At 39.2% G+C, this 26,705-nt stretch overlaps 1 protein-coding gene across 11 annotated transcripts in view; it reads right to left on the minus strand.

Annotated features, from left to right (window-relative positions):
- Window positions 1-26,705, minus strand: part of LOC106094288 (protein boule) — a 381,392-nt gene that overhangs the window by 122,560 nt on the left and 232,127 nt on the right. Inside the window, exon 1 of one of the 11 annotated variants that reach the window (XM_059370941.1) lies at window positions 13,289-13,665. The exons of the other annotated variants lie outside the window; for them this stretch is intronic. The gene's annotated coding sequence lies outside the window, so the exon portion shown is untranslated. Of the gene's footprint in view, window positions 1-13,288; window positions 13,666-26,705 lie in introns of those variants that run through there. 11 annotated transcript variants of the gene reach the window in all.

A 26,705-nucleotide genomic window follows, 5' to 3' on the forward strand; every position in this document is an offset into this window, starting at 1 on the left:
TAAAAAGTCACAGTTTGGTGCGGTTTATGGGCTGGTGGTATCATTGGACCGTACTTCTTCAAAGATGATACGAATCGTAACGTAACTGTGTATGGTGAACGCTATCGTGAGATGATATTCAACCTTTTTTTGCCCAACATGCAAGAGCTTGACTTGCATGATATGTGGTTTCAACAAGACGGTGCCATATGCCACACAGCACGCGTAACAATGGACTTATTGAGAGGAAAGTTCGGTGAACATTTTACTTCCTATTTGGGACCGCTCAATTGGCCGCCTGGATCGTGCGATTTAAAGCCTTTAGACCAATTTTTTGTGGGGCTATGTTAAAGCTCATGTCTATACAGACAAGCTCGCTTCAATTGACGCATTGGAAGATAACATTGAAGCATTTGCAAAATTTGGTAACAATCCGAGAACAATATCCGGCTGTAACCTCATTACAACATTACATGGAAAGAAAGACAACATAATCAACTTTGGAAAAGATTGTCGTAATAAACAAGAGTCTAGCTCATATCCTGTTTGGCGATGGACAACATTTGTGGAAATAAGTCAGCCATATTTTTTTTTTTACCCACCACCATAGACGGTATACAAATCTTGTCATTTCGTTTGCAAAACCTAAAAATACTGATCTGCAACAACAATCTCATATCCCTGTATCATATTTTGATGAGTTGCATTTTTTTTTGGCTTAGAGACGAAGCTTATTGAATTTGGAAAAAAATCGGTACAGAGTTGGATATAGCTGTCATATATATATAATTGTCCGATTTGCATTAATAATGCAATAAAATGGTAATTTCTTAACAGATTCTCTCTCCCTTTGACTCTTGCCTAGTGAATTTAGTGAATTTCATTAAAATCGGTTTATATGAGATCGGTCTATATGACAGCTATATCCAAATATGGCCCGATCTGGACGATATTCAACAAAAACGTTTAGAGGGGTACCGCAACTCGCTGTGCCAAATTTCATTGAAATCGGATAAAAAAAAATGCTCCTTATATAGACTCATTACACTATATCGGAAGATCCGTCTATATGGCAGCTATATCCAAATATGGTCCAATCTGGACCACATTTAACAGGAATGGGCAGACGTCAACCATAACACACTGTGCAAAATTTCATCGAGTTCGGGTAATTAATGGATCCTTTATGGCCTCAATACCCTGTATCGGGAGATCGGGTGGTCGCTCTTTAGGTCAGCTATATCCAAATATAGTACGATCTGAACCACACTTCACAGAAATGGATAGGAGTCTACCAGAACTCACAGTACCAAATTTCATCGAAATCGGATGATAAATGATCAATTTATTGCCTCAAGACTTTAAGTCTGGAGGTCGGTCTATATAGCGGCTATAGATAACTAAAATCCGATTTTATGAGATCAGAAGGTCGGATTTATGACAAAGAATAAGAAATCATCAACAATTGTTGGGAAAATGTTTTTATACCCTAGATATCAGCAAAATTATGAATATCCAATAAATAACCAAGCGTTGGGTATTTACCCGGTAGAAACCCATCTTTAGCTATATCGGACTATATCTTGATATAGCCCCGATCCGACGATTTAGGGTCTTAGGCCCATAAAAGCCACATCTATTATCCAATTTTGCTGAAATTTGGAACAGTGAGTTGCGTTAGGCCCTTCGACATCCTTCATCAATTTGGCTCAGATCGGTCCAGATCTGGATATAGCTGTCATATAGACCGATCCGCCGATTTAAGGTCTTAAGCCTATAAAAGCCACGTTTATTATCCGATTGTGCTGAAATTTGGGACAGTGAGTTGCGTTAGGCCCTTCGACATCCTTCATCAATTTGGCTCAGATCGGTCCAGATCTGGATATAGCTGTCATATAGACCGATCCGCAGATTTAAGGTCTTAGGTCTATAAAAGCTACGTTTATTATCCGATTTTGCTGAAATTTGGGACAGTGAGTTGTTTTAGGCCCTTCGACATCCTTCTTTAATTTGGCTCAGATCGGTCCAGGTTTGGATATAGCTGCCATATAGACCGATATCTTGATACAAGGTTTTGCGCCCAAAAAAAACGTATTTATTATCCGATTTTGCCAAAATTTTGAATTTTTTATAACCGAGTCCGAACGGCTTATTTACTCCCAAATATCATAACTGGACACTGGCTTAGGTGTATGTCCATATTGGCAAATACAAATTTTGCCCATGAACATTCCACTAAGGAACATGGGCAAACTTCTCACATATCAATGAGTGCAGTCCGATTCAAGTTTTAAGCTCTATGATAAGGGGCCTCCTTTTTATAGCCAAGTCCGAACGGCGTGCCGCAGTGCGACACCTCTTTGGAGAGTAGTTTTACAGGGCATAGTACCTCACAAATATTGCCAGCATTAGGAGGGGAATATCACCGCTGAAGAAAAATTTTTTTTCGGATGGTCTCGCCAGGATTTGAACCCAGGCGTTCAGCGTCATAGGCGGTCATGCTAACCTCTGCGCTACGGTAGTCTTCACCGTTTGGTATTTACCCGGCAGAAACCATCTCTACCCATGGCTGCTTAGCAGGTAGCACTCCAACCGGTCCCGTTGCCTTGTGGGGTTCAAACGAATTCACCGCCCAGACTACCTTACTCTTCGTAATTATGATCTCAACCAAGGATAGTGACTCGGCACTGTGTTGTGTCAGAGGGGCATCAATAGTATACGGGATTATACACTCAGCGGCCATGTCTAAGCACCCAGGAAAGTGTGTAGCAGCCAGTAGCTCCAGCGTCTCATTCCCCCCACTTACCGTCATCTCTTAGAATGCTTTCAAGAGTTTTCAGATCCTTAGTGAACAATCTGCGGAACCTGGAGGATTCATTCATACCCTCTTTCGACTCGCAAAAAAGACCCATGACCTATGCCCCTCTTGGACGATTGCACCTTCACCATGCACAGTAACTCGGCACTGTGTTGTTTCAGAGGAACCATCCGGGATAATTGCTTATGCAGTTTATGCAGGACAGTAAGCGACCTCAGGTACAACAAGTGCTGTAAGGAGACGCCTTACAGGGATAAAGAGTATTCAGAGATGGAGCCAATACATAAAGAGTAACGCTATTAAAAAAGGTTTTAAGCTTAGGTCTACTTACGGAGTCGCAAATAGCAAACAACTCACAGCCGCAGAGAATGCCAGGAACAAGATAAGTCTTTGCCAAGAGAGACCTAATCCGCAGCGGAGTAATCGACTGAGTGGCCCTGAGAGCACGCAACTTTGAATGTCCCTAATTAACGACAGAGTCGATATGATTACTCCAAGTCAGAGTGCTATTAATAATCACGCCCAAGTTCTTTGCATGAGGAACGATTCCCAATCTACCGTCGTTAATGAATATACCGGTATCATATGAAAACCAAACAGCCTGTTTCTGATAACAACACAGTTAGACTTTACAGGGTTGCGACACAGGCCATTGGCTTTCGCCCACGTGCTGACTCTTGACAGATCATGATTAATCAAGCGTATGTTTTCAGCAATCTCATCCCTCGGACTGCCGATATATATCTGTACATTGTCAGCGTACATATGTACCTCAAAGTCGTTACGGTACAAGGAAAAGAGTAGAGGACCCAGAATCGATCCCTGAGGAACACCTTTCAAAACAAACAGAGGCGACGATACAGAAGACTTATAACTGACATACTGAGAGCGGTGTGACAGGTACAACAAAATGAGACGAACGGGCGTAGAAGAACAAATTGTAAAGATGTCTCATCTTATCACATAACAAGAAATGATCCACTGTGTCAAATGCCTTAGAATGGCCAAAAAGAACAAGGAAATTAATCTTGTCGTTCTCAATTGCTCAAGGAATTTCTCAAAGACCTTTGACAAGTAACAAAGAATCGCAATTGGTCTATATTCCTAGGAATTCTTAGGCAGTGGGATGAGCCTGCCCACGCTAATGGAAAATAACTCGTGGTCAAAATGCTTTTGAAAACATAGGTTACATGAGGAATAATAAGGGGGAGCAAGAGTCTTACAAATCTAGGATCAATGCCATCAGATCCGACAGCGTTAGACTTTACAGTCGCGACACACTCAAGGACATTGGCGGGACCAAAACAGCTGAAGCCAAAACCAGAGTCGTCATCGAGAGAGGGGGAGATATTGAAGTCATAGAAATTGGGGTTAACTGGGATCTGTGGGACAATAACATCATTAAGCCCATTGATGTCCAACTTTGTTGAACATCTTTCCCAATTCCTATGTCTCGAATAACCTTCCAAGTTCTCTTGGAGCTTATTGCAGAAGTAAAGCGTCTATAATAGTAGTCTTCAGGCATCCTCAAAAAGTCTCCACCTGCGATGCGACATATTCCTCTCGTGAATAGGCGAACGAATATACCGGTAGAACCACGGTTTCGATCTGGAGGACACTTCTCTAGTCTTGAGTGGAACCGTAAGTTCCTGTAGGTCACGAATATTCCTCTGTAGAAAGTCAATTTGTTCATCGATAGTTTCCATACGAAATATCAGATACCAGTCGATAAGCACAGCACTCGAAAGCAAAAAATCATGGACGAGACTGGCAAAATCTCTATATGAATAAGTTTCCCTAGTCCTGGTGAGTACAAATTCATAACATAAAAAGATCAAGTCATGGTTCGAAAAACATGAGGCTGACAGTTGGTCGTATAGGAGGACTTTAGAAGTGTCACTAACAAAGAACAGATCGGGAAGCGTGCTGGAGGATGCGGAAAAATGCGTGGGAATTGTTGAATTGACAGGCAAAAGCCCCAAAGAAATACAATTCACACGTGTCCTGTAAAACGTTAGTCCCCACCACAATGTCTGAGTAAGCAAGAGAGAGAGGTTCGAGGACAGAGAAAAAATCTCGCGTACCCGTACGGTTGTTCGATCTATAAACGCACCCCACTAGGAGCTTGTTATCGGCAACAGACACCTCAACAAAAACATAGTCAATTGGGCCACCTGGGTTAGACTTTATACATAACTGAGTATTCAGGTAGTTTCTCACATGCATAGCGGGGCCGCCCCCATAACGTAATCTATCAGCTCTGTGTACACAATATTCTGAATGATCAATAAAAGCATCAGGTGTTGACTGATTCAACCACGTCTCCAACTCACACACTATATCAATGTCAGAGTTCTCAAAAATCATCTTAAATTCATCAAGCTTGTTATTCAGGCTTTGGGCATTAATATGACAGATATTTAATCCATTAATATGACAGATATTTAATCGCTGCATATAGACAACATCAGATTGAAGAGGAAGAGGTCCGAAAAGGAATGGCCCCTGGCCCTTATAGGGCCCTAAACTTTTGCACATAATCTGGTTAACACCACAACATCTTTACCCTTCAAAACATGGCAGATTTATTCCCACTAATTTGTTTACCCATCCCACAGTGCGTTGCAAGAAATTCTTTCTTGCATGACTCCTGTCAGAGTTATGTAAAAAGTAAAGTAAGCCAAAAATGTTGCATAACGTTTGGCTTATATATAAAAAAGACTCACGAAATTATTTTTTTTTTTTCATTTATTTGGCAACCATTAAATTCCACCAATCTTTTAACTTTCAACGTAGAAAAATGCCAAATATTTAAGCAATATTGCAAATTGTTTTTTTTTTTCACAACAAAAAAACAAACATAAATACATTACAAATTAAATACCACAAGGCCATAGCCATAGAAAAAATTCAAAAAAAAAAAAAATGCATTAAAATAATTGATCTTGTTGCCCGCTATGCTTGGTAGTTGATATCAGCCATAAAATATGCAATTATTTATGGCTCAAATGTAATGTACAACATGCATTTCCTCTGTGCTGCACATTATCACAGTAAAGGAAATACATACAGCGGGAGGCAAGGCTGGCAGGCAGGCATGCGGGCAAACAAATATACATTTCATTTTGCATCCTATAAGTATGCCTCATAGCATTTGGTTAAAACTCCAACAGAAGTATACTATAGATGAATGCATTATTTAGCCATACATTCGTAAATGGATGCCATTGAAAGCAGCAACATAATTGCAAATATTCACGCATTAGAAAGCTTTTAAAAGGAAATTTTCTATAGAAACTCATTTTGTGTAAAATAATGCATGAACAAATTTCAAAAACCATTTCGATTGATTCTTTTTTTAAGATTACATAAAACCCCACTTGAAGCCTTCAATGAATAAGCCTAGATGCATACAGACATAAATAAAAGAAATTGTAAATGTACAGAAATGTGTACGCATTTGTATGAGGAAATTGTATCGGAACAATATGCATAAAAATAAAAATTCCTATAAGTTTCCGGAAAAAATATTTCCCTTGTCAAATCATAACACTATTCTGATTTCGATACACTTACGGACGGCACAGCCTTAGATGGTAAAGATGATCAAGTATGTACATATGTACTTTAGGGGGATTAATGAAAGAGAAAACTGAAATCTGCTTATTTACGAGGAAAACGAAAATTGGCAAATTTCATCAATTCCCTCATCAGAACGATTTCAATATTCGTTTGGGTTTAATACCTAAGAATGATCTTGAATGGCTAATTAGATCAATTCCAACTTATGCCTCGGTATTAGGGTGAATATAATGGAGAGAAAGAGCAACATAAGGAAAATGCAACAGCTTGAAAGAACATCTGGAATTGACATAAATGGACGGAATACCTTTGAGAATGTCGTAACAATTGACATACAAGATATATAAGAGAAAAAAGTCACCAAAAAATTTGCAATTAAAAATTTTATTGAAAATAAAATCGTCTTCAATTAAAAAATTTTTAATTGAATATGATTTTTTTGTCATCTGCAGTTGTGATTGAAATTTTTGCCATTTTCAATTAAAAAATTAATTAGGTCAATTACACTTGGCCCTTTAAAAATATCAGCATCGTGCTCTTCTCTCAAATACAATTTATTTAAACCCCATATTGCCATAGGCTGAAGAGGAGTTTACAGGATGAGGCGTCCCCCAAACACATGGCCCCAAAATAGGTTATCAAATTCGTCTTCTACTCCCAAATACCTTTATTTGAGCCACATATTGCGTTGGTCATTAAAAAATTGCTGTTTGTGGGGTATTTTGGGAAAGGGGTAGACCCCCAGAAAATTGTTCCCGAAAATGGGTATCAATTCTTGCTCTACACCCCAATACCTTTCATTTAAGCTCCACATTGACACGGTCGGTAAATATGTCCGATTTAGGGGTGTTTTGGGGATTGGGGTGGTCCCCCAAACACTAAGCCCGGAAAATATATCAGCAACGTGCTCTATTCTCATATAGCTACATATCATTTATTTGAACCCCATATTGCCATTGCCCTCAAAATTGGATATCAAATTCGTTTTCTAATCTCTCGCCCCATATTTCAATTGTCGGCAAACATGACCGGCTTGGGGGGTGTTTTGGGAGATGGGAGGTCACTCTGTGAGTTTGCCTTGAAAATATATGTCGGATTCGTGCTCTACTCTAAAAACCCTCTTATTTGAGCCCCATATTGCAATAGTAAGAAAATACTTCCCATTTGGGTGGTGTGTGGGGGTGGGGTGGCCCCGTAGACACTTTTCCCAAATATTGATATCAAATTCGTGCTTTACTCCCAAAGACCTTTCATTTGAGCCCCATATTGCTATGGTCGTAAATTTGTCCCCTTTGGGGGAACTTTTTGGTGAGAGGCGGCCCCCCAAACACTTAGTCCCATATTTGCATAGCAGATTCGTATTCTACTTTCAAATACCTTTTATTTAAGCCCCATATTTCAACGGTCAGTAAATAAGTCCTGTTTGGGGGGTGTTTTGGGAAAGGGGTGGACCCCCGGAAACGTGGTCCCATATTTGGATATCAGATTCGTATTCTACTCGCAAATACCTTTCATTTGAGTCCCATATTGCCATGGTCGGTAAATATATCCGATTTAGGGGTGTTTTGGGGATTGGGGTGGTCCCCCAAACACTTGGTCCGACAATTGGATATCAGATACGTTTACTTATCCTAAATACCTTTCATTTGAGTCCCATATTGTTGTGATTGGTCTAAATATATGTTTGGTAGGTTTCAGGGTGGGGCAGCCCCCCTAGGTACCCCATCCGAAATTTGGAAACCAAATTTTTATTTTTAGGGTACTATATGAGAGCACACATAATTTCGCTTAAATCGCACCACCCATCTCCGAGATTTGGCGTTTCTGAAAATTAGGGTAAGGGGGAGGGTCCGCCCTCCCTTCAGAAATCAAAAAATGTACTACCCAATTTTCACCACGGGGTGATTATGCACCATCTGTGAAATCGGTTCAGCCGTTTCTGAGTCAGTAAGGAACACACAAACATACAAACAAACAAACACAAATTGACAAATTGGCAAATTGAAAATACGCTATGAAACAGGGTGATAAATTGCGTGTTCCATGATATATTGGGTTGCCCAAAAAGTAATTGCGGATTTTTTAAAAGAAAGTAAATGCATTTTTAATAAAACTTAGAATGAACTTTAATCAAATATACTTTTTTTACACTTTTTTTCTAAAGCAAGCTAAAAGTAACAGCTGATAACTGACAGAAGAAAGAATACAATTCCAGAGTCACAAGCTGTGAAAATATTTGTCAACGCCGACTATATGAAAAATCCGCAATTACTTTTTGGGCAACCCAATAAGATAGGAGATTTCAAACACCCATGCGTCCCACATTTCAAATCTATAGCAATCCCTACTCGACACTCGAATATTTTGGAGAACAGCTGAGGGGAGTTTTTATATACGGGTGTCCACGAATGTACCTCAAGTTCATGTTCCAGGAGGTAAACATCTGTGTACCAAATATAGAAACAAATTGGATCAATAATTGGATCAATTAACAAATTAACTGAAAATTTCAAAAATTAAATTATTTTTTAATTGGATCAATAAAAACAAGTAAAAACGTGCTAAGTTCCGCCGGGCCGAATCTAATATACCCTCCACAATGGATCGCATTTGTCGAATTCTTTTCCCGGTTGCTCTTTTTAGACAAACAAAGGATAAAGGAAAAGAATTGAACATAATTGAACTGAAAGTTGGAGAGCATAGTGTAGAATTTCAGCCAAATCGAATGAGAATTGAGCCCTTTAGGGGCTCAAGACGTAAAATCAGGAGATGGGTTAATATGGGAGCAGTATCAGGCTATGGATTGATTCAGGCCATATTAGAAAAGAATGTCGAAGGTCATGGAAGAAGCGGTTGTACGGCCAAATCGGTTAAGAATCTCTTGAGGTCTAAGAGGTCAAGATCCCAGATCAGTTTATATGGCAGCTATATCAGGTTATGGACCGATTTGAACCATACTTCATTCAGTTGTTAAAAGTCATAACAAAACACTTCATTCTCAATTTCAGCCAAATCGCTAAAGGCGCAAGAAGTCAAGATCCCAGATCAGTTTATATGGCAGCTATATCCGGTTACGGACCGATTTGAGCCATAACATACACAGTTGTTGAAGGTCATAACAAAACACTTCATGGGCAGTTTCAGCCAAATCGGGTGAGATTTGCGCCCTCTAGAGGCGCAAGAAGTAGAGATCCCAGATGAGTTTATATGGCAGCTATATCAGGTTATGGACCGATTTGACTCACACATGGCACAGGTGTTGGAAGTCATAACAGAATACTTCATGGACAATTTCGACCAAATCGAAAGATAATTGCGCCCTCTAGAGGCGCAAGAAGTCAAGATCCAGGGTGGGTTTATATGGCAGCTATATCAGGTTACGGACCGATTTGAGCCATAATTAACACATTTGTTGACAGTCGTAACAAAACACTTCATGCTTATATTCAGCAAAATCGGATAAGAATTGCGCCCTCTAGAGGCCTAGAAAGTCAAGATCCAAGATAGGTTTATATAGCAGCTATATCAGGTTATGGACCGATTTGAACCACACATTGCACAGGTGTTGGAGAGATCGGTTTATATGGCAGCTACATCATGTTATGGACCGATTTGAGCCATACTTCATGCTCAATTTCAGCCAAATCGGATGAGAACTGCGCCCTCTACAAGCCTAAGTAGTCAAGATCCCAGATCAGTTTATATGGCAGCTATATCAAGTTATGAACCGATTTGAACCATATTTAGCAAAGTTATTGAAAGTCATAATAGAAGACTTCAAGCAAAATTTCAGTCAAATCGGATAAGAATTGCGTCCTCTAGTGGCTCAAGTAGTCAAGATCCAATATCGGTTTATATGGCAGATATATGAAAACATGGACCGATATGGTCCATTTACAACCCCAACCGACCTACGTCAATATTAGGTATCTGCGCAAAATTTCAAGCGGCTAGCTTTACTCCTTCAAAAGTAAAGCTTTACTCCTTCGGACGGACGCGTGGACAGTCGGAAGGACATGGCTAGATCGACTTAAAATGTCATGACGATCAAGAATTTATATACTTTATTGGGTCTAAGACGAATATTTCGAGGTGTTACAAACGGAATGACCAGATTAGTATACCCCCATTCTATGGTGGAGGGTTTAAAAAATCTGAGTCGATCTAGCTATGTCCGTCCGCCCGTCCGTTTGCCGAAATCACGATTGCGGTCGAACGGGTAAAGCTAGTCGGTTGAAATTTTGCGCAGATACTTAATATTGACGTAGGTCGTTAGGGATTGTAAATGGACCATATCGGTTCAGATTTATATATAGCTCCCATATAAACCGATCTCCCGATGTGACTTCACGAGCCCATGGAAGTCACAAGTTTTGTTCTATTTGGCTGAAATTTTGCATGTAGTGTTCATTTCCGTTCTTCCAACAAATGTGCCAAATACGACCCAGATCAGTGTATAACCTGATATAGCTCCCATATAAACCGATCTCCCGGTTTGACTTCTTGAGCCCTTACAGCCGCAATTTTAGCCTGATTTGGCTGAAATTGAGCATGTGGAGTTCTATTTTGACTTCCATCAACTGCGTCATGTACGGTCCACAACCATAGGATGCAAATTGCAATTTTTGCCCATGAATATTCTACTAAGGAACAGGGGCAAACTTGTCACATATCAATGATTGCAGTCCGATTCAAGTCTAAGCTCAATGACAAGGGCCTCCTTTTTATAGCCGATTCCGAACGGCGTGTCGCAGTGCGATACCTCTTTGAAGAGAAGTTTTACATGGCATAGTACTCACAAATGTTGCCAGCATTAGGAGGGGAAAACCACAGCTGAAAAACTTTCCGATGGTCTTGCCAAGATTGGAACACAGACGGTGTGCGTCATAGGCGGACATGCTAACCTCTGCGATACGGTGGCCTTCATTCATTCCGTTTGAATCGCATCGAAATATTGATCTAAAACTCCATAAAAAATATATGATTTTGATCGTCTCGGAATTCTCATTCGAACTACCCATATCCGTCCGTCTGTCGAAATCACGATAGCGGTCGAACGCGTACAGCTAACCACTAGAAAATTTGCACTTTATATTGATGTAGGTAGTATGGGGTTGCGCATGGGCCACATCGGTTCAGATTTAGATATAGCTCCCATATAAACCGATCTCCCGATTTGACTTTCTTGAGCCCATGGAAGCCGCAATTTTTGTCCGATTTAACTGAAATTTTGCACATAGTGTTCTGTTATGACATCCAACAACTCTGCCATGTTCGGTCTAAATAGGTCTATAACCTTATATGGGTCCCATTTATACCGATTTCACGATTTGACTTCTTGAGCCCCTGAAAGCCGTTATTTTCGTTCTAATTGGCTGAAATTTTGGATGTAGTATTCTGTTATGACTTCCAACAAATGTGCCAAGTACGGGTTAAATCGATCAAAAACCTGATACAGCTCCCATATAAATCGATTTTCCGATTTGACTTCTTGAGCCCCTGGAAGTTGAAATTTTCGTCCGATTTGGCTGAAAATTTACATATAGTGTTCTATTTTCACTTCCAACAACTGCCTCATGTACGGTCCAAATCGGTTTATGATCTGATATAGCTCCCATTTATACCGATCTCCCGATTTGACTTTTGAGCTCCTGAAAGCCACAAATTTCATCCGATTTGGCTAGAATTTTGCACATAGTGTTCAGTTATGACTTCAAACAACTGGGTCAAGTACGGTTCAATCGGTCAAGAACCTGATATAGCTCCCTTATAAACCTATCTTTTGTCATATAAACCGATCCTGAATCATTATTTCTTGAGCCACTAGAGGGCGCGGTTCTTATTCGATTTGGCTGAAATTCGGCATGACGTGTTTCGTTATGACTTCCAACAACTGTGCCGAAAATGGTACAAATCGGATTTTTGCTGGTTTGATTGAGAAGCATGGCATGTAGAATAAAATAATGCCCTTCAACTAAATTTGATTTGTATAAATTTTTTACAGAATCCATGGGGCTGGGTTCCCAAGATTCGGCCCGGCTAAACTTAGCACATTTTTGCTTGTTTTGAAAACATTTTTCGCCTCCGGCGCTATTTAAAAAAAAATGTTTACCTCCACGCGGTAATACTTGGGTAACGTCAAAATGGATTCAAAATTTTCAAGGCCCTTCGGCCTCGGGATTGACTTTTATGACTTTTTTCGTCATATTCGTATTCTACGCAAAGTTTCCTTTAATTAAATAAGTACCATATTGCCTATATTCAGCCCGAGCCCCAAAAATGGTCTGCATATTCGTATTCCTGGGGTGAGCAGATAATTGGATTTTTCTGTCATTTTCCCCATAAACTGCATTTTTGCCCAAAGTTTTGAGATGTTGCAAGCAGAATCTGAATGTGATGTGTATACCATTGTTTTTGTGGTGAACAAATGTATGAAAATGTATTTAACCAATTTGTCCATACCATCGGTTACTTTCATTTTGTCAAGCAACTAACTACCTTTTGTCGCTGCTTTTATATATTCCCTCAAAAGTCCAGGTATTCTTAAGCAGATGAACACATTTTGAAACAAAATCATATTTATGAGTAAAATAATCCCGACTCGATTCTTAAGAGATTTAAAAGAGATTTCACTGCCGCATTCTTTGCGTAGGAAAATTTTTGAAATATTCAAGGTCTTACATTTGGGAGATTTATGGCCGGGTTAGTTAACATTTTAAGATTAGCACGGGTAATTGCGCTAACAACAAAAACAAAAATTGCCAAAAGATTCATAAATTCATTAATTTGTGGATGTGACAAAAATGCCCCAAAATGTGCGGCTATGGACAAATACGAAATCTAAAAATAGTTGCTTCAACTTAATGGACCGCATTCAGTTGCCACAGAAAATAGGACAGAAAAACTTACCGGAATTACAAATTGTAAGCGTTTTTGTTTTTAACCAAATATCTCTCCTTTTAGGCCATTTTCCTTTCAACAAATTCTATCTGACTTGAATTTAGTTTTTTATGTCAGACACGTTTTTTCTCCAAATATTCAACAAAGCTAATGTCATGGGCTATGATTTTTGTTTTTCCTTTGTTGTTGTTGTTGTTGTTGAGGGACGTATGAGGGTTAAGATTTCCCAACTCTTTTTGCTTGAAATGCGCGGCAAATATGTATACAACCGTCTCCAACGTAGCGTTTCTTAACAAAACAAATTATAGAGATTTCTTGTTGTTTGCCTTTTGCTTTTCCGTAATGAGAATTTTTAATTTCTCTGTTTTATTTTCTTTTAATATTTGCTCCGTTGTATGTGCTGCTGCTCTCGTTTGTGCTTGTGTGTGATTTGTTTTTATTGCTCTGGGTTTGACATTTTAAAATTTTGTAGATTTATATGTAGAGAAGAAACAAAAAAACAAAAAACAAATACGAAATGTGTACAGTGCTATTGGCTATGAATAAAAGTACAGTGGATCGAAGAAACATGTCTCCCACATTTCTACCATAATTCTAAGCAAATGGCCAAAGGGTGGGTGGCATTGTATTATGGTAGTGTTTTTTTTTGTCATTATGTAGCACCTTGACATGCATATCCACACATCCATATGGGAGCATTGGTGTTATTATTCTTTTCCACCTGCTGCTGCTCCTCCTCCTGGTCCTAATCTAAGCGAAAACAACAAACGTCTGTATTTATCTACTTGGCATACTTTTAGGCGCAATTCACTTTAATGATTTCTTGTCTACTCTTAGGCCAGCAAGACTGACACCATTTTTACAAAACAATGTGAATTAAAGAAAACAACAACAAGAGCATTACAAACGTGTTGCAAACTTTTAGGCTTGGCAAAACGACTAAATAATTGCAGTAATTTGTTGTATTGAAATGGTTCAGCTAATTGCCACTATAATAGTTGTCGCCCATTGCACAAGACTAGAGTGTGGTAATTGTTTGGCTATGCCGATAATGTCCTGGAAAATCTTGGCACAAAAGCAGGCAAGCTGACATAAACACTAAGGGCTTAACACAAAGAAATTAAATACATATACAGACACAATAGATTATGATTTCTATGTCCATTAACAAAAGATGGGAGGTATTTAAATGTTGTCATTTCATTGGTAATACTGTTCCGTTATAAGTTTCATTAGAGAAAATTTTTTATAAAATGTTTCTACAGAAAATTTTTTATAAAATTTTACTATAGAAAATTTTTGATAAAATTATTCTATAGAAAATTTTTTTATAAAATTTTTCTATGGAAAATTTTTTATAAAATTTTTCTATAGAAAATTTTTTATAAAATTTTTCTATAGAAAATTTTTTATAAAATTTTTCTATAGAAAATTTTTGATTAAGTTTTTCTAAAGAGAATTTTTAGTAAATTTTTCTTTAGAAAATTTTTGTTAAAACTTTTCACTTAGAAAATTTTTGATAAAACTTTTCCCTTAGAAAATTTTTGATAAATTTTTTGTATAGAAAAATTTTGATAAAATTTTTCTATAGAAAATTTTTGATAAAATTTTTCTACAGAAAATTGTTGACAAAATTTTTCTATAGAAAATTTTTGATAAAATTTTTTTTAGAAAAATTTTAAAGAATTCTAAAAAAATTTTTTCTATAGAAAATTTTTGATAAAATTTTTCTATAGAAAATTTTTGATAAAATTTTTCTATGGAAAATTTTTGATAAAATTTTTCTATAGAAAATTTTTGATAAAATTGTTTTGTAGAAATTTTTTTAATTTTTTTGATAAAATTTTACAATAGAAAATTTTTGATAAAATTTTTCTATAGAAAATTTTTGATAAAATTTTTCTATAGAAAATTTTTGATAAATTTTTTCTATAGAAAATTTTTGATAAAATTTTTCTATAGAAAATTTTTGATAAAATTGTTTTGTAGAAATTTTTTATATTTTTTGATAAAATTTTTCTATAGAAAATTTTTGATAAAACTTTTCTATAGATAATTTTTGATAAAATTTTTTTATAGAAAATTTTTGATAAAATTTTTCTATAGAAAAGTTTTGTTAAAATTTTTCCATAGATAAAATTTTTCTATAGGAAATTGTTGACAAAATTTTTCTATAGAAAATTGTTGAAAAATTTTTCTATAGAAATTTGTTGACAAAATTTTTCTATAGAAAATTGTTGACAAAATTTTTCTATAGAAAATTGTTGACAAATTTTTTCTATAGAAAATTGTTGACAAAATTTTTCTATAGAAAATTGTTGACAAAATTTTTCTATAGAAAATTGTTGACAAAATTTTTATATAGAAGATTGTTGACAAAATTTTTCTATAGAAAATTGTTGATAAAATTTTTCTAAAGAAAATTTTTTAAAAAAGCTCGTAGTACTATGTGTCCCGTTATAATACCGAAATCTTCACTAACCTCCTGCATGCTTACTTTCAGCAATAGCCTCGTTATCTCACGATTTGGATCTCTCCCCATAGAATTTTTGCCGTCCTTTCGACCGTTACATGCGCATTCGTCGCCCACGCGCTTAACTCGGACTGCGTCGACCCGAAAGGCTTCGGGTTAACCAAATTTATTGACGGCAGTTCTTCAGCCTTCACTGCCAAATCGTCTGCTTTTTCATTCCTAGTTACTCCGCTATGGCCTGGTAGCCAAACTATGCGGATCGTGCCATCCTCAGAGAAGCCGTTAATCTCTTCCGACATTCCAAGGCTGTTTGTGATCTTACCGTCCTGGTTGTAATTGCCCTTATGGCCTATTTACTATCCGTAAAGATGTTCACCCTCGTTTTTCCCTTTAGTCCAAACCCAATTAAAGATACTAAAACCAAATATATGTGGTTTCGGTTTTTTTTTCCTAATGAGATGGTCTTGAACAATGGTTAAGCACAATACGAATGAAAATTTTTGAATATGAATTTTTGCTCTCCAAGCTGATTGCGAAATGTAATATTCTCCTATAATTGAGATGAGCAGATGACTGGATACAGATCCCTGAATTTGCAAATGCGTCCTTGCCATTTGGCATATACATTTCCAGGGCATTTATCATTAAAAGTTTTTGCATACCTTCAGGCTAAGAGACCACAAAATATATTCGGCATACATTTTTGGCAAATGCTATTATGATGGCGTATTTTTTTAGCCTGCAGAGAAATTTCTGAAAATATTGCTAATGAAAACCACAAATGGTTATTTGGCCAATGCATTTCAATGCAATATGCAATTTTTAATAGAAACTTAATGTATGTGAGAGCATTGCATATTGTTGGGCGAAAACTAAAATGTACGAATTTAGGAGTTAAGTCTCTAAAGCAATAAACAATACCAACGGTAAGGTCACGAACAGTCTAGGGGTGTAAGAAGGAGAGTAACGCATTCTCTGAGGATGGACGATCAGCATCGTTTGGGAGCCGGGCGATAGCGACGTAACTACTAAATTTCCCATGAACATTTAGAAACAGGGGACACTTCTCTCATATCAATGAGTGCAGTCCGATTAATATTGAAGCTCAATGATAAGGTGCCTACATTTTTATGCCGAGACTGAACGGCGCGCCGCGTAACGACACCACTTGGTAGAGAAGTTCTAACATGGCAGAATACCTCACAAATGTAGCCAGCATAAGTAAGGGCATAACCTCGGCTAAAAATTTTATGATTTGAACGACGGGATTTGAACCCAGGCATTCGGCGTCATAGGCGAACATAGAGAAGTGAGGAGAAATGAAAGGGCAGATGATTTGGCGGTGAAGGCCAAAGGATAAGGCGCCTACGTTTTTATGCCGAGACCGAACGGCGCGCTGCGTAGCAACACCACTTGGTAGAGAAGTTCTAACATGGCAGGATACCTCACAAATGTAGCCAGCATAAGTAAGGGCATAACCTCGGCTAAAAATTTTATGATTTGAACGACGGGATTTGAACCCAGGCATTCGGCGTCATAGGCGAACATAGAGAAGTGAGGGGAAATGAAAGGGCAGATGATTTGGCGGTGAAGGCCAAAGGATAAGGCGCCTACGTTTTTATGCCGAGACCGAACGGCGCGCCGCGTAGCAACACCACTTGGTAGAGAAGTTCTAACATGGCAGGATACCTCACAAATGTAGCCAGCATAAGTAAGGGGATAACCTCGGCTAAAAATTTTATGATTTGAACGACGGGATTTGAACCCAGGCATTCGGCGTCATAGGCGAACATAGAGAAGTGAGGGGAAATGAAAGGGCAGATGATTTGGCGGTGAAGGCCAAAGGATAAGGCGCCTACGTTTTTATGCCGAGACCGAACGGCACGCTGCGTAGCAACACCACTTGGTAGAGAAGTTCTAACATGGCAGGATACCTCACAAATGTAGCCAGCATAAGTAAGGCGATAACCTCGGCTAAAAATTTTATGATTTGAACGACGGGATTTGAACCCAGGCATTCGGCGTCATAGGCGAACATAGAGAAGTGAGGGGAAATGAAAGGGCAGATGATTTGGCGGTGAAGGCCAAAGGATAAGGCGCCTACGTTTTTATGCCGAGACCGAACGGCGCGCCACGTAGCGACACCACTTGGTAGGGAAGTTCTAACATGGCAGGATACCTCACAAATGTAGTCAGCATAAGTAAGCGGCTAAAAATTTTATGATTTGAACGACGGGATTTGAACCCAGGCATTCGGCGTCACAGGCCAGAGGACTGCCGTCAATAAACTTGGTTAACTCGAAGCCTTTCGGGTCGACGCAGCCCGAATTAAGGACGTGGGCGACGAATGCGCATGCAGAATTGTGGAACAGCGAAACGGTCGGTAGGATGGCGGAAATCCTTTCGGGGGATCCAGATCGTGAGAACACGAGGCTATTATTGAAAGGAAGTAATAAGGAGATCAGCATAGCTATTGGTCATGATGGGACACATAGGACTACGACCACACTTATGTAAAATTGGTGCGGCAAGGGATGGCATGTCTAGGGCATGCGGGGAAGATTATAAGACGTTGGAGCATTACCTTTATCATTGCCCGCGGGACACACACACAGAAGGTGTTCTATAGTCTCTTCTTCTTCGATGTCCTCACAGCTTCTGCAAAAGTCGTTGCTGGAAACCTTCACTCTGTCAGCATGTTTTCCGATTAGACAGTGACCTTTCATGACGCACACTTTGATTGAGACGTCTGTTCTAGCCAATGACAGCAAAGCAGTAGACCTCTTCAAGTCTAGATTGTAAATGCAAATTTTGCCCATGAACTACATCCACTAAGGAACAGGGGCAAACTTCTCACATATCAATGAATGCAGTCCGATTCAAGTTTTAAGCTCAATGATAGGGGGCCTCCTTTTTTAGCCAAGTCTGAACGGCATGCCGCAATGCGACATCTCTTTGGAGAGAAGTTTTACATGGTAAAGTACCTCACAAATGTTGCCAGCATTAGGAGGGGGAAAACCACCGTTGAAAACTTTTCTCCAATGGTCTCGCCAGGATTCGAACCCAGGCGTTCAGCGGCATAGGCGAACGTGCCTATGACGCTTCGCTACGATGGCACCTAGATTAGGCCACATAGTTTTGGAATGCTCAAAGCCCTCTCTTTGTGACCATCTATCATTCGTTGTCCTTCGGGCCTGATCCTGAAAACTTAGCTTACATGTCGCTAGAGGAATACCCACAGATTCCAGTGTCCCTCGAATGTGTAGGGTAGTTCCTAGTCTCGCAAGCTCGTCCGCTTTACAATTCCCTGAGATATCTCTGTGGCCCGGTACCCAGAACAGTTGATTATTGAACTGTTCAGCCATCTCGTTGAGAGATCTGCGACAGTCGAGGGCGTTTTTGTGTTCAGAAATACGTTCTCCAGGAATTTAATGGCTGTCTGAGAAGATATTTATGTCAATCGTTGTAATGACCAATTCTTCAATTCCACCAATTCTTTAATTGCAAGGATCTCCGCTTGATACACACTGCAGTGGTCGGGTAACCTTTTCGATATGACCAGTTCTAGATCTTTAGAGTACACCCCAAAGCCCACCTGGTCGTTTAGTTTGGACCCGTCCGTCTATGTAACTTCTGTTATCAGGAATATCGTAGTTCCAACCGGTCCTATCAGGAATAGTGGTAGAGAACTTTTTAACAAAAAGCGGCACAGGTAGGGTGTTATCCACACTGCCTGGAACATCGGACATTGTATCAAGGATAACACAGTGTCCGTAGCCGCCACACGACCAAAGAGAAAGCTTCCTTGGCCTCACGGCAGTAGTGGCAGCAATTTGTCTAGCCACAATGTCCAGAGGCATTAGATGTAGCATTTAATTCAGTGCATCAGATGGCGTCGTCCTCAGTGCGGCTGTGATGCACAAACAAGCCATCCTTTGGATGCGGTTGAGTATTGAGTAGTAGGTGGACTTTCGAAGCGCCGTCCACCAGACCACAACACCATATAGCATTATAGGTTTGACAACTGCAGCATATATCCAAAGCACGCGGTCTAAACACCTTACTTTTGCCAATGGCTTTCTTGCAGGCGTATAGGGAAAGAGTTGCCTTTCTGCCCTTTCCAAAATGTTAAATTTGAAGTTAAGTTTCCTGTCCAACAAAACACCCAAGTATTTTGCGAAACGTCAAAAAAAGTAAAAGTATTGTATTTTACATAGTACTCCGCATAGTTCACATCCAAAATGGTGTAAGACTGAGAAACAATTGTGTGCCCAAGTGTAGCACCTATGTACATATATAACCTATTCTTAAAATTGTTTAAAAACGAAAATAAAAACACAACTAAAATAAAATGAAGAGAGCAAATCGTTATTTTTGATATACCACCTCATCAACACTAACATCGTCGTTATTCAAAGGCAGCAGCGTGAACGACATCTCAGAGCACAACAGACCTAAAAATAATATTCCCCCGTAAAGACAAAGAAACACTTCTTCGAGTTAAAAGTCTCTCTGTCGGTCTGCCTGCCTGCCTGTCAGTCTGTCTGTCTGTCCATTTTTTAAGGCTTATGCAAAACGGGGTGATGTAGGTGAAACAGACGTAGGGCCATAGCAGACGAGAGAAGAGGCAAACAGACAAACGATGTCAGCTGCTTGCCACCAGTCAGTCTGTCTGTCTCGACCATACAACAACAACAATGAAGTGTCATCCATTGCATGCGGCAAGCCGGGAGGCATATCAACCGATATGTCTAGAATGCGTTCTATGTAGAAATTAAATAAATACATATGTGTACAATGTACAAACATGCATACATATACAATACATATGTGCAATATTTACTGCACCTTCACAGAGGCATCCAAGCAAATATACAGTGGGAAGCAAAACTGAGTGGATGTTTCACTATATGCATTTATTTTGAATATTAAAAATCAAAAACAAAACAAAATCAATAAATTCTTTTTAGCTTAAGGTTCTTCGAGTGGTCTAGTCTTGCTAAAAAATATCGAAAATAAAACCAAATGAGAAATGCCCCCAAAAAATTATAACAAAAAAAATTGGCACATTCACTCAGTTCTGCGCTTTTTCGATAATTGTCAAGAATTTTTTGTTTTTCATTCTTTATTGACTGATATGGGCATAGCTGTTTGCTAGAGTTTTACTATTTGGCAGCACTTAGTGTTAGGATACATAACAGAGAACAAGTAAAAAAGTGTTAAGTTGAGCCACCACCACAGATTTTGCTAAAAATTTCTACCATATCGGTTCAAAATTTTTATTATAAACCGATTTAGACAATACCTGACACGATTGTAGGAAGTCGTAACAAAGGAAATCGTAACAGAACACCGCATGCGAAATTTTAGCTCAATCGGATAACAAATGCGGCTTTTAGGGGCTCAAGAAGTTAAATCGGGAGATTGGTTTATATGACAGCTATATCAGGTTATGAACCGATTCAGACCATACCTGGCACGATTGTCGAAAGTCATAACAGCACACCGCATGCGAAATTTCAGCTCAATCAGACAATAACTGCGGCTTCTTGATGCCCAAGAAGTCAAATCCGGAGATCGGTTTATATGGAAGCTATATCAGGTTATAAACCAATTTGGACCATACTCGACACGATTGTTGAAAGTCGTAACAGAACACTACAATGAAAATTTCATCTCAATCGGACAACAATTGCAGCTTCTAGAGGCTCAAGAAGTCAAATCGGGAGATCGGTGTATATTGGAGCTATATCAGGTTATGGGCCGATTTGGCACGATTGGAGCTATATCAGGTAATGAGCCGATTTTGCACGATCGTTGGAAGTTCTAACAGAATACCACATGCAAAATTGCAGCTCAATCGGAGAACAATAGCGGCTTCTAGAGGCTCAAGAAGTCATGTCGGGAGATCGATGTATATGGGAGCTATATCAGGTTATACACCGATTTCGACCATACTTGGCACGATTGTTGGAAGTCGTACCAGAACACTACAATGAAAATTTCAGCTCAATCGAAGAACAATAGCGGCTTCTAGGGGCTCAAGAAGTCATGTCGGGAGATCGGTGTATATGGGAGCTGTATCAGGTTATGAACGGATTTCAACCCTACTCGGCACGATTGCTGGAAGTCGTAACAGAAATTTACAAGCAAAATTTCAGCTCAATCGGAGAACAATAGCGGCTTCTAGGGGCTCAAGAAGTCATGTCGGGAGATCGGTGTATATGGGAGTTATATCAGGTTATCTGGAAGCTATATCAGGTTATAGACCGATTTGGACCGTACTTGGCACGATTGTTGGAAGTCCTAGCCCACTTGCAAAATTTCAGCTTAATCGGACAACAATTGCGGCTTCAAGGGGCTCAAGAAGTCAAATCGGGAGATCGGTTTATATGGGAGTTATATCAGGTTATCTGGAAGCTATATCAGGTTATAAACCGATTTGGACCGTACTTGGTACGATTGTTGGAAGTTGTAACGGACAACAATTGCTGGTTCCAGCGGCTCAAGATATCAAATCGGAAGATCGGTTTATATGGAAGCTATGTCAGACCGATTCGGACAATTGCAGCTCAATCGGAGAACAATAGCGGCTTCTAAGGGCTCAAGAAATCAAATCGGGAGACCGGTTTATATGGGAGCTATATCAGGTTATGAACCGATTTGGACCGTACTTGGCACAATTGTTGGAAGTCGTAACGGAACACTAAATGCAAAATCTCAGCTCAATCGAACAATAATTGGGAATTCTCCGGGCTCAAAAGGTCAAATCAGGTGATTGGTTAATATGGGAGCTATATCAGTTTATGGATTGTTGGAAGTCGTAACAGAACACTACATGCAAAATTTCTGCTCAATCGCACAATAATTGCGGCTTCTAGGGGCTCAAGAAGTCAAATGAGAAGATCGGTTTATATGGAAGCGATGTCAGGTTATAGACCGATTCGGTCCATACTTGATACGATTATTGGGAGTCATAACAGAACACTACGTTTCATCCAAATCGGATGAAAATTGTTGCTTGTTAGGACTCAAGAAGGCAAATCGGGAGATCGTTTTAAAAGAAATTCGAACCGATATGGACCTTTTGCAATCCCCAACGACCTACATCAATAAGAAGCATCTTTGCAAAATTTCAAGCGGCTTGCTTTACGTGTTTGAACCTTCCACTAAGGAATAGGGGGCGAACTTCTCACATATCAATGAGTGCTGTCCGATTAAATTTTAAGCTCAATGTTAAGGGGCCTCCTTTTTATAGCCGAGTCCGAACGGACGCTTTGCGGCACCTCTTTGGGGAGAAATTCTTACATGGCAAAGTACCTTAAAAATGTTGCCAGCATTATTAAGGGGATAACCACCGCTGAACATTTTCCTGATGTTGACGCCGGGGTTTGAACCCAGGCATTCGGCGCCATAGACGGACATGTTAACCTCTGCGCTATGGTGGCCACAGATCGCAAATCAATATTTCGAGCTGTTACTAAAGGAGTGACTAGTTTAGTATACCCCCTATCTTATGGTGGTGGCTATAAAAATTCTTAAAGACCCTGGCTAGAAGAACGCATACCCAATGATTGGAACCTCAGCATACTATGTCCCAAACACAAGAAAGGAGATAAGACGGAATGTGTTAACTACAAAGGAATTAGTCTTCTCCCTTCACCCATCGCATAGAAGATACTGTCGAGTGTACTGTGTGAAAGATTAAAGCCTGAAGTCAATGTGGTAATTGGGTCTTATCAATGCGGCTTTAGTCCTGGTAAATCCATCCTGGACCAGATATTCACACTGCGCCATATCCTGGAAAAGACCCAAGAAGGAGAAATCAACACCTACCATCTCTTTGTTGACTACAAAGCCGCTTTCGATAGCCCCATACATTCAAAGGTATTTCAAGCCATGTCTGAGTTTGGTATCCCTGCAAAATTAGTGAGGCTCTGCAGGGCGACACTTGCTGATACACGTTCCTCAGTAAGAATAGGAAAGAATCTTCCGAAACATTTAATACCAAACGAGGTTTCAGACAAGGAGACAGCCTAGCATGTGATCTCTTTAGTATCCTGCTGGAGAAGATTATGCGAGATGCAGATGTGAATTATCTATTCACACACTACTCACAAGAGAACACATGCTACTCGCATATGTCGAAGACATCGATATCGTAGGTCGGTCACCGGAAGTAGCAACTGTAGCTTTTGAAAGAATCTAAAGAGAGTCAGTTAAAAAGGGGTGGCAGTAAATGGAGATGAGACGAAGTGGGTTGTATCAACTCCCAAACGCCATGTACAACCGAGCACACAAAGTAAATGCAGAATGTTGGGAACCACGACTTAGAGATAGTCAGCCACTTTATCCACCTCGGCACTGCAGTAAAGGAAACAAATGACACCAGTTTTTGAAGAATAATACTGGCAAACAGATGCTACTTTGGATTGGTAAGCACCTCTCGACAGACGAAGATTACACTATATAATACGCTGATACTATCCTTGTTGTTATATGGTTCTGGTGCATGGCTGCAGACAAGGCAGTGCTTGGAGTGTTTGAGAGAGAGATTCTTCGTAAAATATATGGAGCAGTTTACGTTAATGGAGGATATAGGTGTCGGTTGAATAACGAGCTGTATGAAGACGATAGCATTGTTACACGTATCAAAATACAACCGTTGTGTTGGCTAGGTCATATTGTCAGAATGGATGAAGAAGCTGCAGAAAAGTAGTATTTTAAAGACAATCCCGATGATTTACGCAAACCGGGACGACCAAAAACTCGAAACTTGGTGTCAGAGATTATAGAATAAGCACAGAAGATCAAGGAGCTTGGAACGCTAGTCTGCGTTCGGCTTATGGGACAAATGTTCTGTCATAGCCAATTAAAGTAAAGTAAAGGCCACATCTTTAGACCAAGCACAGTCGAGTTTTATCTCATATGACAGAAATGTCTAAGACCAAAAACTTACCTAAACTTGATACAGTTCCTACTTTCGCAATGGTTATTGAGTTACATACCTGAAAATAAAGTAAGGGAGAAACATAGTTAATATTTAAACCAGTAAGTAAAGGCAAAAGTCGGGCGGAGCCGACTATAAAAAACCCTACACCACCATGTCTACGTATTATTTCTAATACATGGAACCGATTTCTTAATTTTGAATATCTATTGAAATATCAAAAGCAACCTTGGAAGATTTTCTTAGGATAGGATCTAGGATTGTGGCTATTGCAGTCTTAAAAGCGTATATGGCCTAGCAAAATTTTATACCTAGCAAAATTTTCTTAAGATCAGACCAAAATCCATATCGGATGATAGATATATATGGGAGCTATATCTAAATCTGAACCGATTTTGATGAAATTTTGCACACGCATTGGGGCGTCTTATGAAACATCTCATGCAAAATTTTGCAAAAAAAAACTGACCCAAATGTGGCCTTTTGGGTCAAATTTTTTGCAAGGGAATCATATTCAAATCTGATTTGATTTTGCTCAAAATCAATAGTGTTCGTCCTTGGACCAAAAAGGGGCTTGTGAAAAATCTTGAGACAATTGGACAACAAATGGACATGGAAAGACTTACGGCCATAGCTTAATCGTATCAGGAAGCGATTCCTAGCTGATCGACATAAGGGCAAAAAAAAAGACAGTATGGGGCTAATATGAAAGGTCATTGGAAGTACGAATCTGATATAAATTGTAGACATCAAGGGGAGCCGCTTGACTCAGAAAAAAAACCCAAAACTTAAATTTATGACGACCAGGACGATATGGGACGTAAGTGAAAAGTCGCTGAAAGTAGTGGTTCTCCAAACATCCTCCAAACGCTCATGGGGAACGACCGGGACAAAGTAGGACTAAAAAGGACTTTGGAAGTAATATACAAATGTGATATGCGTATTTGGGAACAGGTATCTAGGACAGCCCCAAAACCCCTCTAACAGACATGAAGGCCAATCGGGACAGCATGGTACTCAAATTAAGGTACTTTTATAGTAAATGGTGATTTTTAGCTATTATCTTTTTGGCAACACTGTTTAAAACAGCTCAAGCTCATTTCGTGTTTTCTTTCAGTATGGCCCATAATTTAACCATGTCTTATCGTCGTACAAACGGACAACGCTTGCAAATTATTGAATTTTATTATCAAAATGCGTGCTCTGTTAAGAAAGTTCATCGCGCGCTTCTTCTTCTTCAGCGACGAAGCTCATTTTTGGCTCAATGGGTAAATGCTGATGTAAATAAGCAGAATTGTCGATTTTGGAGTGAAGATCAGCCAGAAGCATTGCAAAAGCTACCAATGCATCCCGAACAAGTAAAAGTCTGTTTTTAGTTTAGCCGGGCCGAATCTTATATACCCTCCGCCATAGATCACATTTGTCAAGCTCTTTTACCAGTATCTCCTTTTAGGCAAACAAAGGATAAAAGAAAATAATTGCTATGCTATTGGAGATATATCAAGTCATGGTCCTATTCGGACCATAATCGAATTGAATATTGGAGACCACAGTAGAAGTCCTTGTGTATCAATTATTCAGCCAATTTGAATAAGAATTGTGTTCTTGAGAGTTTCAAGAAGTAAAAATAGGGAGATCGGTTTATAGGAGAGCTGTATTAGGCTAAACACCGATTCAGACCATATTTGACGCGTATGTTGAAAGTCATGTGAAGCCGTTGTACAAAATGTCAGCCAAATCGGATAAGCATTGCGCCCTCTCGTGGCGTAAGAAGTCAAGATTCAGGTTAGGGACCGATTTAAGCCATATTTAGCACAGTTTTTGCAAATCAACAAAATACCTCGTGCAAAATTTCAGCGAAATCGGATAAGAATTGCGCCCTCTAGTGGCGTAAGAAGTCAAGACCCCAGATTAGTTTTTTATATGACAGCTATATCAGGTTATGAACCGATTTCAACCAAACTCAGCATAGTTTTGGGAAATCATAAAAAATACCACACGCA

Source organism: Stomoxys calcitrans, chromosome 1, assembly GCF_963082655.1.
Source record: "Stomoxys calcitrans chromosome 1, idStoCalc2.1, whole genome shotgun sequence".
Taxonomy (NCBI): Eukaryota; Metazoa; Arthropoda; class Insecta; order Diptera; family Muscidae; genus Stomoxys; species Stomoxys calcitrans.